Source organism: Stegodyphus dumicola, chromosome 9 (assembly GCF_044657685.1).
Source record: "Stegodyphus dumicola isolate Sdum_Otavi_A_Nest chromosome 9, ASM4465768v1".
Classification (NCBI taxonomy): Eukaryota; Metazoa; Arthropoda; class Arachnida; order Araneae; family Eresidae; genus Stegodyphus; species Stegodyphus dumicola.
The window spans coordinates 101,675,064-101,688,988 of record NC_140776.1 but is presented as its reverse complement, the minus strand read 5'-3'; the positions used below and the strand labels follow the sequence as shown (position 1 = coordinate 101,688,988).

Here is a 13,925-nt window from a genome sequence, read left to right as displayed (position 1 = left end):
TCCAAAGCATGATCTTTTCGTTAGTCAAATTACGCTTTGCGACGCTGCCGACAGGCTCACCGGGCGCAGACCAGCTCCCTTTTCGACCTGTATTGTTTGTGTAAACTTGTCTAACTTTGAACGAAAAAAAAAACTATGTATATAACAAAGATATTACAGAACATAAATTTACTCAATTTTATTGGATTACCAGAGGAAGAAAAAATACTCAGATAACTCTCTTAGAATTCTTAAACGCTAAATTAAGAATAAATTTTATAAAATGTTTACTAATAAATACAAGTATTTTAAATAATAAATTTTTCCATCTCTACATCGGTACGACGTTTATCGGAGTGTCGCATTTGACTTTGCAATTAAGCTCCGAAATTTCCTTGCTGTAGATTGCATGATTACCAATATACTTACAATCCTACTAGTAACCAGGGCCACTATTAGGGATTTTTGCTACTCACTACATTATCTGTGGCTCCTACCACACGCCACCAGTGGCCGAGTGGTTAAGACTACTGAATACTGGAAGTTCGAACTGGTTTGTGTTCGATGCCAGACGAATCAGCTGGTTGCATTATTTGTTTTCACCGTGTGTAACATGAATACAAAGAATACACATGTTACCGTGTGTAACATGAAACAAGCCAGTTCCCTTCAACAATTAGGCCCTCCCGCGGTAGAGGAATTAAATCGCTGAACACTGGTAGTTCCGACCTGGATTCGAATCAAGGTTAACGGGCCGGCTGCATAGACGTTTTCATAATTTTCCCCATGTGTAACGTGTATGGGAAGCCAATTTCTCTAAGAAAGTTCAACATGAAGGCATCCTACTGTGCTTTGCCATAATAACCTAATCTAAGCCTTCAGAAAATTCCTCCACGAAAGCCTGCCATCTTAAGAAGGTAACCCTCGTGGCTTTGCTACATTCAAAGAGCCTAACGCAATTCTAACAATCAGTTCCTCCCTAAATTCTAGCAAGCGAGCCGCCGAACACTGGTAGTTCATCCGGAGTTCAAGCCTCGATGAACGAGTTGGATGCATGACCGATTTTGGTGTTTTCCAAATTCACCTGCTTTGGCGTAATCAAACTCTATAATTCTAAACAAACTGGCGTTCGGTTCGGTTCGGTTATATTCGAACAAATAAAAATAAATCGTGACGTGAAGACCATAGAGATACAGCTTCTGATTGCTATTCAAATTTTTCCGTATTAGTAGCGATATAATCGAATAATCTTTCAAAGATTATTGTTTACCGATTTTAGGTAACAACTAGAAAACATTTTTTCGAACTTATCCTCAAACAAGTTTGCTATTGGTAATGAATACTGCTGTATCGTGAATCAGGTACGGCGCTATGCATTTTGCTGACTTTGTATGCAATAAATTCTGTTGTCAAGTGCCCTTCCCCCAAAATTCTAAAATTTTATTGCTTGATGCTTCGCTGAATTTTACAATTCTGCCGTACCGGCAGTGATCATGATTTCAAATCCCCCTTCCCCGAGATTTACTGTGTTATCTGAAAAACAGCTCACAAGTTGCTAAAAATAGCTATAAAACTGGTTCCACAGCTTTTAGCAACGGCCTGCCGTTGTGGGTTGTGGAAACTCAGCTTTTGAAAGAAAAGGAAGGGAAATAATTTCTCCCTGACTACAGTATAGATCAGGTCCGTGACTTTGTTTGAGCTACTGCAAAATGTTCTGAAGTAAACTTTTTTCTGTTTCGGCAACATTCATCTTGAGAATTCAACACCTGTTCATTAGCCCTTAGTAATTGACAGAAATGCTTTTAGAAAGTAGTGGGCTCATTGATACCAACAAAATGGTTGGTATCAATGAACTGGGGATACGTTAGTTTCAGTTGTTGAGTTCAAATGAACCTTTCAAATACTAAAATAGTCCCTTCGCATAATCGAAAGGATTTCATCTGAGAATAATTTTTCTACTTAAAAATGAGTTTTGCAGTACTTTTTAAATACTACTTGTATTTTTATTTTCGAAAATTTTCATAAATACTGTAATTAATTATTTCCAATTTTAATAACTCGCAGAAAAAACACAATTTTCAAGAAATTTTTTTATTATAATTATTCAAACTTATACTAATATACAACATCTTTTATATTCCTTATACATTTGACACTGCATGCTTCAACCTGCATGTAAGTTTCTCTTCCTTAGTAACTCCTTACCCAGAGACGTCTCAATGAAAGCCAAATCATGCACAAAATTTACACCTGAAAAAAAAAAAAAATATGATAAAATATTTTTAACACCATATTCTCGACAACAAAGTACATCACATACCCCCCCCCAAAAAGAAATTACAAGAAATACAAATTTCTAACAGAAAAATGCATTTTCAAACAGCTGAAATTGTTTCACAAATAGCAAATACTATTGCAACTCAGTGCAATCTCTGCATATCCTAAATTCTGCTGGCTGATGTCTTCGTAAGTTCTGAACATTTTTTTGCCTCTAAATTCTGCTGATCAGTGCCCTCTGCTAAATTATAAAATTTTGCTATGCACTATTATCTAAATTCTAATAATTTTGATTACCACTGGTTGCACAGGCCCTGATCAAAGCAAAGAGGCAAGATGCTACCTGCTATTGATAAACTGCCTTATAAATACCGCAGATCTAAATAAATATCAGTTTTATTTCCAAAACAGAATTATCTCACAGCTAAAGCATTGCCTTTGCAGAAAATCTTCTAAATGGAAATAGAATTGCATCCACATTACATGAGCAGAATCCCAATAATTCATAATAAACATAATTCCAAACCATAGTTAGGCTTAGAACTCACAACAGTATTCTTCTTGGAAGTCTTCCTAAGGAAATGGTAGTATATTCAGGGAACATGTGGGCAAAATCATGACAGTATATCACAAGCCTAATTTTTGACCATACATACTAGAAAGATCACAGAAATTCCTCAGGGGAAGCTAGATTCATATAACAAAATTTCATGCAACATATGGCATATGGGAAAAAGCAAGGACATTATAATCACTAGCATAGTTTATACCCAAATGAGTTGCAGATGGTGCACTATGTGCTCACAGCTGATTATCACTAATGCAGATATATATCTACTAATATTTAGAAGATGATGTCAGATCAGAATTGCATGAGAAATAAATCAAAAAACATCAATCAGATGCAGGAAATTGGTTTCAATCTGAAACAGCAGATGGATAATTGAAAAGGTTAGTAGAATTACCTTTTCTGCAGAAGCAGTATCTTCACAGAGGATATCCTAAGAGAAAACTAATATACACATCACACTTGATTTATACCATAGTACCACAACATAAGAATAAGTTAGACCCTTTATACTCCAGTCTTTCAACAGAAGTAGTGATTCTGAGATCTTCCTCACAGAAATGGCTGGCATTCATGTTACATAGGAGTAAAACCACAATACTTCACTGCAAGCGCAGTTTACAGCAATAAATGGAAAGAAAGGTCTTCAGAGATGTCACTGAGAAGCCAAATGGCTAAACGGCAAATTCAAGTTAGAATTTTCAATAATTAATGTTGGCTAGATTAATTTGGAATAATTCTGCCTTCATATGTTTATTCACCTCACCAAACTCTTTATTATTAAACAATATTTACAAAATATATGTAGTTTATAACAAAAATTCTACAAATTCAAATACAGAGATTTCAAAATACAATATTTGTACTGATACAATAAAGCTAAACAAAAATACTTATTCACACCCAGAAAACTCAAATATACAATTGTTATTCAGAAGAAATGGAGTAAACAAAAAATAAACAAAAGACTTATAAAAGATAAATACAGTCAAAAGTCGTTAATTCGGACACCCATAATCCGGAATGATCTATAATCCAGACCTCAAAGCTAAAATCTTTCTGCGCATGCACCGCGTTGACGCATGCGCATACGCGTTCACGCGTGCGCTCAAGACCTTTACGACTGCGCATATGCGTTTGTGCCGTTGTATAAATGTCATAATTCCCAACTAACAATGCTTCGTAGTCAGACCTTGCTATGTCACAAAAACTAGTTTGGGCATTAAGCTTGAAGTTTTCAACTTTGTGCCGACTTGATATAAGAGTCGGCCAATCAGAGCATATACATGAAACTTATTGAGAGAGAAAGCTGTAGACACATACATGCATGCACAAATTTAGCTTCTCTAATTGGCTATGGCTTAGACCCTCTCTCGCAGGTGTGAATGGAACTCCCACATTTTATACCTTATGATTATGCATCTATGACATTTATACCATCATCTGAACAGAGCCTTAGGATGGCATACTAAGAAGATGCAATGTCTTGTGGGGATAAGCAATTTATACTCCTAAGCCTAAAAAAAAACTTGGGGGAAAAAAGATCTTATTTGACTTAATCATGACTTAAATTTGTTGTCTAATTGCTCTAACTTGAGGCACATTACGAGAGGGAAGCAAAGGTAGTAATCAGAATTATTTAAAAAATTTTATCCTTATATTTTTCTTAAAAATTCTGTAAAATAATAAAATTTTTGGCTTTCCTCAAATAAATATATATGGAAAAAATAATAGCCACATAATCACAGATTTCATTTTGTTATATTTTATTAACAAAATTTAAATATTAAAAATCTCTTTCATGAAGGGAACATAAAACATCATGAAAACAATGAAAAAGAAGCAATATTTAAAAAAGATAGTAGGCTTATTGATGAGGCTTCCATCAAAAGAATCGAACCCCAAAATATTTTCATTTGCTTCAGTGTCCCGTCTGAAAATTTCACTGATTTCAATGAATATATTTTTAAAAAAATCTTTTATTTTCAAGTTCTTTCATGCAAAACGTCCAAATTTGGTACAAATCAAATTCATCCCCCTCTTTTTGATAGCTACAATATTATATTTAACAGTTTTAATAGCTATCAGTATGTAAACAACCTAATGTAACACCATAAAAGAAAAACATAAATGATGACATTTTAATTTTGGCATAGAGAAATACATATTTACCCCCAAAAGAGAGCTTGTATTTCTACCTTCTACGTCAGAGTCAATAACTGAAATGTCCAGATCAAAACTGAGAAGAAAAGAACCATAATTAGTTTAATTAAGATACAATAACACGCCGACCAAGTATTAATTTAGAAGTCAAGCAACAAAAATCAGCATCATATTTCGAAATATTCACTATTTGAAAATATAACGCTGATTTTGGTTGCTTGACTTCTAAATTAATACATAATTAGTTAACCATAATTAAGTAACTGTAAGAGTTTCAATATCATGCACAGCTAATATCTATTTTTGAAATAAACCAACTTACCTCAAGAAAGCCTGGTTTGTCTTAGGAACATTAGCTGTAACTTCTGGCGTAGAAAAGTCAAATTTTTCACTTCCAGACCTAAGAATGAAAGAAATAAACTGCTATAACATAATTTTAAAAAAAAAAATGAATAAATAAATAACACATAACAAATTTAAGCATTAAGCTATGTATGACTACCATCCATCTCAGACAGTGCGACAGATATTGCTGTATACTGTGTCGCCATACCTTGTGTAGCTATTATATCATGCTGTATAACCACAGTTTAGAAAAATTACAAAATGTGTTATTTATATCTATCTAAAATGGTACATTACTACATGATTTGTAAGAATAAATTAGAGGGCTCTGCGAATGAAATTCCTTCCAATTAAAAAATGTAGGAATAAAGAAAATGCAGGAATTGCAAATGCAGAAATGAAAAAGGGATTATATTTTTTGCACGGAATCCAGATGACATATTTTTCAACATTTTAGAAATTTCAATATTAATTTTAGGGGCTTAAAATATTAGGCCCCTAAAAGCAGAATATAGTTTTTAAATGTTCAGACAATCTTCCTATGAGAAGAATTCCTTTGAGAAGTACACATCTGAACCACAATTAAAAAACATGTACAAGAACAGAGCTAAGGACTTCTGTTTGCAGAAAGTCTGTCACATAACATATGAAAAGTTTCTTATTGGTAGATTTTTTATCAAACAGATATTTTATTGTTATACAGAGAAAGCATTCACTCCTTTTCTACTAGAGATAATTCAATTTGGACAATGGCAAAAAGGCTAAGCAAGCCTGAGCGTATTGGTTCCATTCTTGGCACTAGTATGGTTTACGCTCAAAATACACGGCAGATATTTTCTAATTACCTGCATCCCAATATCAATTCAATTCAGCTTTTGGTGGAATTTACCATTTGTGACATATTTTTCAAAAACTACACTTCACAACATGCATACATGACAAATACACAGAACCATAAATAAACAAGCAATAATATATATTTATATATAAATTTTACTAAATGATTATAAAATGTTCCAACGCTAAAAGAAAGTTTTAACATCCAAGTAAATGACATAATAAAAAAAAGCAAGTTGAACAGCGAGCACATGAATGAAATGTGCATACACCTGTAAAAATATACCATAGGTAACTGACAAAGCATTTCGTAGCAAACATATGACTATAAAATTTCCAATAATAGAATGTAATGATGGTGAATTCAATTTAGATCGCAAGAACATGCTCATACTTTTGAAAAGATTCAATTATTTCAGCAATTCCTTGTGAATTGGAATTTACCCTTTCAATATTTCCCAACAATTTAGTGTGAATGGCGGAATAAATTGTTATAACAGAATTGAACAATTATTAGCATTCCCTCATACACACACACAAACATACACATACAAAAAAAAAAAACCTTACTTTGTAAAAAAAATCATCCGGGCAATGATTCTTCTTTGACACAGATGCAGTTGTATCAATAATTTCTGACCTTCAATAAAAAAAAATACGCATATTTTACTTCGGAATTAACTTACTACGAAATCATAAACACGAGGTAGTCGATATAAAGAATAAAATATTTCTCACCTTTCGAAAACATCCGCTTGTTCGGAATCTTCCACATCTCGGGAATTTAATTTCATATTTTTTTCTTGAGCTTGACGCTTTCGCTGAATTCTGGATCTTTTATTAACACCAAGATGTTTTTTCGGTCGTCCTTGATATTTTCGCATATTTTTTGCTAACTGACCTCAGTACAAATAAATGTAAACAAACCGAGTGCGGAATAGCAATGCAATAGGGTTGCCGTAAACGTCATTCCGCTGACAGCTGACACTGTTTAGTGAAAACTGTGTATAAAGGAATATATGAAACGCTTCTAAATATTATTTAGAAAAAAATATGATTTATAACTGATATCAAAATCAATTACTTCGTGAATTTTTGCAGAAATAAGATTACAATGCTAAATTTTAACTCGTAGCGCCATCTATTGATGGCTTTCCAAACTACACATTAAAATTACGTATTTCAAACTAATTTTTTTAAAATATAATATTTAAGTAAATTTCATTCCAAACCTGATTCTAACATTTTGATTCCAAAATTGACCTATTGCTTTATATTTCTGCCAAATTTCACGCAACATAGTTTCTTAATTAGCGATTCTGCGTGTAAACAAATTTTTAGTATTGTAATGCTGCTGTAGTAGACCACCTTAAGACACTGGAAAATTGCGTTATAGGAATGCTTTTATAGAGGTTTAGGCAAGATTTCTAGTAGCACAGTTTTGCACATAAATCTCGGAAAATGTACTTATAAGTCTACATTTATTACCATAATAACAACATTTATGAAATTCTGCATGTATTTAATTATTTTTTATGCTAGAACGCAAAACAAAGAACTTTGGTTTATAATGAAGTATCACATTTTCTAGTAGGAGCACTTCTGCTGTAGACGGCAGCACGTCCAGCTATAGTCTCTTACCTTAGACTTTAAACTTCAAAGTCATTTCATCTCCTCTCCCAACCATGCCTCATAACCATAGAAATAATAACTGAAGAAAAAAGGCGGAGTTTCAAATTCATTAAAACTCTTTTTCTCTCTGTACGATGATGACGACTCAAGTTATGATCACTAATAATATTTACGCAGTTGTGTAAATAGTCCCGAAATGTCCAAATCTAGAAAAACGTTTAAGAATAAGACGGAAAAATTGCGATATTGCTTAGTTGATCAAGACTTGAGAATATTTTGTCGTTGTTTACAGAAAATAAAACATATATTGCCGCTTTCTAGCTGTTCTTTAAAGCCCACTTGTTAATTTGTCTTTAATTATTTCGTTATTTTTTTACTTCAGATTACTTTATGCGATAATTATTTACTTATAAAATATATACCTAACAAAGTGTCTTTAAATGGAAGCCACAAATTAAAAAAAACAACAACAACATAGAAATGGTTAGTAAGGAAAAATCTTTCGCCTGTATATTTGTGTGATAGCAGATAAAATTTAATTAATCGGCTAAATGAATAAATAGATAAAACTGCTAATTAAGCAATTGAATAATAAATTAACTAAATAAGTGTATTAAATTTAATGGATCAGTTTTAACTTGATTAAACGACTTTCACATTTGGAACCCGATGAGTTCCTTGTTTCGTATTCGCTACCTTCCTCAACAGATTGCACTATTTTCGTTTTCGTTTTGCTAATCCCATTGATTTCCATGCAAAAACGAATAATGTTCCTCCAAATTTGCAAAAGAAATTTCCACAAGAAGTGAGGTTCTTATCTGACTGCTGACAAATCGCTAAAGCTTTGTTCAAAATTTATGAGAATCTGAGGTTAATTTTTTGCCTAATTTTAACCTAGTGTCTCTCTCTACCAATGAGATGAATAACCAATTGTTTTGAATCATATTGTCATTAATGAGGGCCACTTAAACGCAATTGGGTTTATATCTTCATTCATTTCTGTAGTGATTATAATAGCTTGAGGGACTGCTGCATCAAATAGCATACTTTATGCGTGTTGTAGTGACAAATAATAGTTATTAAATAGCATTATATCTATACTCTCTTATCATATTTTGCACATGACTCAAAGAACAAAAAGGCAAAATTATTGAACAATTCACATAGGACACTTTATATTCCTTTATCCTTTGCAAGTCTAAGAAGAAAGAACAATACTTCAGTGGAGGTATTCTGAAGTCAAAAGCATCTGTCATTGTTCACTAGAGACAGGCAGTTCCATCAGTAAACGTGACGCACGCAGATGCAATGCGAACCCACGTCGAGTTCTTTCGAAACTAAATGCAGCTGACAAGAAACAATATAGAAGGCAGAAAAACAATTCCCTCTATCTACTAAAGCAAAGCTCTTTTTTAGGTAGAACACGTTTCCCTTTAATCTTTGATTGCTTCGAGGCCCCTGCCACGGAATGTTCAGGGAAGTGCTTTTGTTTGCACGCTAGCAACGACCTGTCTAATATTTGTTTTGCTGACTTCGTGAGTTTTATATGTCAGATTTTCTCCTATCCTTCAGTTTTTTATTTATTTTATCTGAGTATAGGTAGTATGATGTGTGTAGTTATTATTCATATGCAATTATTCTTCTGCTCGCGTTTTTTTTACATTCTTGTCATCACGAAGTTTTATGAAGTTTATTATTATTATTATTGTTCTGTTGTTGAAAATCAATAAAGAATTATCTCTGAGTGTATAAATATAAAACTCATGAATTACTTTAAACAAAAGAAGAAAGAAGTGGTGAAACTAGATTGGAAGAAATTAAAATTCTAGAACTAATAGAAAGAGAAATATAACTTTTGCTTTAATAATTGTAAACAATAAATAAATAACTAATAAGAGGGGGAGAAAAAAGGCGAATCTGAATCACTCTGCAGTAGATTTCTTAACTTTTTTTATGCTCTTGCTTAAGCTCCCAAGTTACGGTTTTGTAAATAATTGGCTTTTTGTCTACAGAAAGAACGCTTTTTCGAGCAATTAGGGGAAAGAGTTTAGATTCAAGCACTCTAAACTTCTGGATAATAGAGGGGATATGTGACGTTTACATGAGAGTATTAGCAAGGATCATTCCGAGATAAGGGATTTGCTTAGCCCTGAGAAGAGTGTTCTCATAAAGCTGTGAATCCCACTTTATGTTTGTTCTCTATGTGAATAGGATTGCTACTGATTTTCCAACATTTATTTATATTTTCTACTTCATTAGCCAGGTCTCAAGTGTGTATATGTGATTTTGAAAATTTCTATGAGAAGTATCAGAAATGCATTTTGTGTATGGATATCGCTCTATTCCGAAGAGAGACCTTTGGGGAATCCTGGATCGAATGGCTTGGCGTGTTGGTGTAAACTGGGAACCTTAATTTGTGTACCCTACATATGAGTGCGTCCAACCAGACGCGGTTAAAGTATTAAATTATAAGGTATTCTCTCTCTCCTTCGAGCACGCCTTCGTGGTATTACGCTAACACACTTGGTGCGTAAATGAAAGGTCCAGGTCCCGGAGAGGGCATTGCACATTTTTCACGTCACCTGCTTAAAAAAAAAATAAAAAATAAAAATAAAAAAAAACACCTAATTACTCTACAAAATATTGTAACAACATACTTTGTATTACTCGCTCCAATATTTATACCTTTAAAAATAATATACAGAAATAACTTTTGGTGGCAACGTCCTTTTTTGTGTTGGCATATATTTTTTATATCCACTTATTATTTCTTTGAAAATAATGCATGGAGATAAAAAATTTAGTGACACGGACTAAAATTTTCCTTTCAATATCATTTGTATATGTACGTTACATTTGGATGCATTTGGAATGTATGCTATGATTTAACTGTTGTAGAATCTCACAATAGATATGTATATTTCTTTATTAAATTAAGTAAAAGTGAAATCAAGTCAATGACGTATTACAGGAAAGTGGATTTACTTTGCTAATTTCTTTAAGCAAAACTTCTAATGTATAAGAATGTAAATATATTTTCTTTAACTGCTGGCATTATAATTTGAGTTTTACTGACAAGTTAAATTTACATATTTTCTGTATCCTTCATTTTAGTCAGAATGAGTAGTATAGGTTTGACGCACTCATTCCAGAGAATCCATGGATGTTTGAGGGACAAGTAGTTTAATATAAAATCAGGAAAACAATTCGTAAACATATTGTATGTTTGGATTAACGTTGACTGTATGACCACCACTCGTGCTTCTTAGCGAAAGTCGCTGCGCCGCAAAGGTTTAGAATCTGATCACCTACCTTGGTATATAAACTAAAATCTGAGCTAAATTTGTGTTGCTAATCCATAGCGTAGAGAATCTTTTAGTGAATTAGTGAAGGAGACACAGGGTCATGAAACACAGGATTCTGAAGCAAGGAGTTTGTGTTATACCATTGTATGCAAAACATAATTCCTATAAAATTTATTAAGTCGAATTTCAAGTAAACTTTTGCATTACTCCAAAAACCACTACTTACTAGAAACGTGGTGTTAGAATGTACTAAAAAGAACAGACTTTTGCCTACAGGTACACTTAGCGACCTCCTTACAAGTAGTACAAGACTACTTTTATTTGTGTGCACATAACTTTCATGTTATGCATACACAAACAAAAATAGCGTTGTACCGAATTCGATCTGGGTATTCTTTTTTAAAGATGAGACACCCTTTACTAGTGGCACGCATAATCTAGAATAATAACACAGATACCTGCTCGGATTGGTATAAAACTTCCAAAAGCAACTGCGTTGCTTAAAGAGTTGTAAAGAGACTAAAGTGTGCTTCTATTTCAATGTAAATTTGTGCCACAGAAAACGCAAATCAAGAAATATTTCTTTGATTACCATCACATGAGAAATTTAAACGAATAAAAGCACTCTTAATATGCAGATCTCTTTATCAGGCAATTTCCAAACGAGGTCTGACATATTAATTAGACAGGTTTGCCAAGCATAGACTTACAAATAAATTATGAGATCTCATTTTCATGCTTCCATAATTGTCAAAAGCATCATAAGATTTTCTCTCGTTTTCTGCAGCGGTTAGCAAAGGAGGATTAAGAACTTAGCTTTGTGATTGATGAGGCAATCTAAATGCATAATAAATCTTCAGTTTCGAAAAGATTAGGAAAAATTCTGCTTGGAAATTGGCAACACATTTTCCTGAAAACGTGAGAGAAATATGATAATTTGAAAGGTATTATGTTTACCTATGAGTTTATCTATTATAAGTTTCATTATGTTTACCTTATTAATAATATTTGTTTCGTAATTAATGCCGGTACTTCTTTGGTAGATGGTTGCACGGATTTTTGGTGATTTACATTGGCGCAATTGTTGGCGCGGTTTTTACAGTCGTCAGCCATCTTAAAAAATGCTGTTTTTACGTACTTTACGCATAAAGTATTCAAAACTTTAAAAAAATAAATATCGTTAAAAGTAATGGATTAATTTTTTGTTGAAAACGTTGTTTTTTAAGATGGCTGGCAAATGTAAATAAATACATTTATTTACTAACAGTTTAAAATGCTAAAGTAAGGTTAAATTATTACTTTCATATAATAGAATAAAAACACCGCTATGAAAACATTGCGCCAACATTTAGTTGGATTAAAATATTACTTAAATTGAATATCGAATTAAAAACATCATACTAACGTTTAAAGGAATTGAAATATTATTTAAATACTTTAAAATATGTTTTATAGGATTTAATTATTTAACATTAAAACATATGTGGCAATAAATATCTCAGGAATTTTTTAAAATATCCTATTAATTTTTTAATAAAAATTGAAGTATACAATTATAAAGTAAAAGAAAATTATGTACTTACATTTTTTTAAAGTATTTTACCTGTTGTATATTGATAAGTACCACACACACACACACACGAAAAAAAAAAAAAAAAAACGGTCTTCTAACGATCTTCATCTGTGATCCACCTCTGTCGCATTTCATTGAAGAAGCAATTAGCGAGGTTTTCTCCAAAAATTTAAAATAAATTTCCTCTGACGCTATTAACAATTTATAAATAAATCTTTGATTAGGAAAGACAGGTTGGCCAAAATAAGGTCTCAAAGGTCAATTTTTTTATTCCGATACCAATAATTCTTGGTAATTACCAATAACAACATTCATCTTCGAAACGGAAATATCCATTTCATTTGAAATCTGAGGAATTCGAAGAGATCAAAAATAAAATTTTAAAATGGCGCGGTAATGCATAAATATTCAGTAACCAATCAGGGAGCTGATTTCATCACTCATATAATTAAAACACAACATAAAATTATATAAAATATTATAAACAACAAATTTTTTATTTAAAATAAAAATGCAAAATTAAATTGATTTTTAATATTTAGAAGCCATAAATGATATTTAAAACACGGAATTTATGTATAATAAAAAGCATTATTTTTTAAATAAAATGACACCAAAGTATCGGTTACCATAAATAACTTATCCAGCAATGGATTTACCATAAGTCGTATTACTCGCCAAAAAATCACCAAAATTCGTGCAACCGTCTACCAAAGTAGCACCTTAATGCCTCTAAGAAGCAAATCTGTAAGACTAGAAATTAAATGCATAAATTATTTGTCCTTTTATTCTTCAAAGCAGAAAAATAAAAGAATAATAAATACTTTTTAATTCTTCAGCTAAATGAAGTGTTTAAGAATATTTGTTTCTTTCTTTTTTTGTTTGTGATACGTATTTAATGTAAAGTGATTTAGTTTTGTGAAAGATGAAATAAAGGTTGTTATCGAGACGAGATCTTGATCAATATATCTGCCCATATGCCGCTGCTATTGGTCCTGGATTTCTTTCGATAAGCGACAATGCGTGACCGCACCGAGCTCGGGTTGCTGAAGAATATCTTGGGGGTCACAGTGTGGAGCGAATGGAATGGCCAGCTGAATCCCTGGAGCTAAATACGGTACAGCATCTTTGGGACTACCTTGGGAGACAGGTTGTTGCTTTAAGATCTCCTCTAATGTCGTTAGATGAGCTTGAACAAGGTATTACTCCGTGTCTGGTCGTTGCTTCCCGTTTTACTGACAGACAA

At 32.5% G+C, this 13,925-nt stretch overlaps 1 long non-coding RNA gene across 1 annotated transcript; it reads right to left on the bottom strand.

Moving 5' to 3' along the window:
* Positions 1-2,094: 2,094 nt before the first annotated feature.
* Positions 2,095-7,533, bottom strand: LOC146995432 (uncharacterized). The gene is made up of 5 exons (XR_015043219.1): positions 6,908-7,533; positions 6,740-6,809; positions 5,310-5,387; positions 4,997-5,063; positions 2,095-2,229 (listed from the first exon to the last, which is right to left on the bottom strand). It is a non-coding gene; the product is annotated as an uncharacterized LOC146995432 (long non-coding RNA).
* Between the last annotated feature and the right edge of the window lie 6,392 nt (positions 7,534-13,925).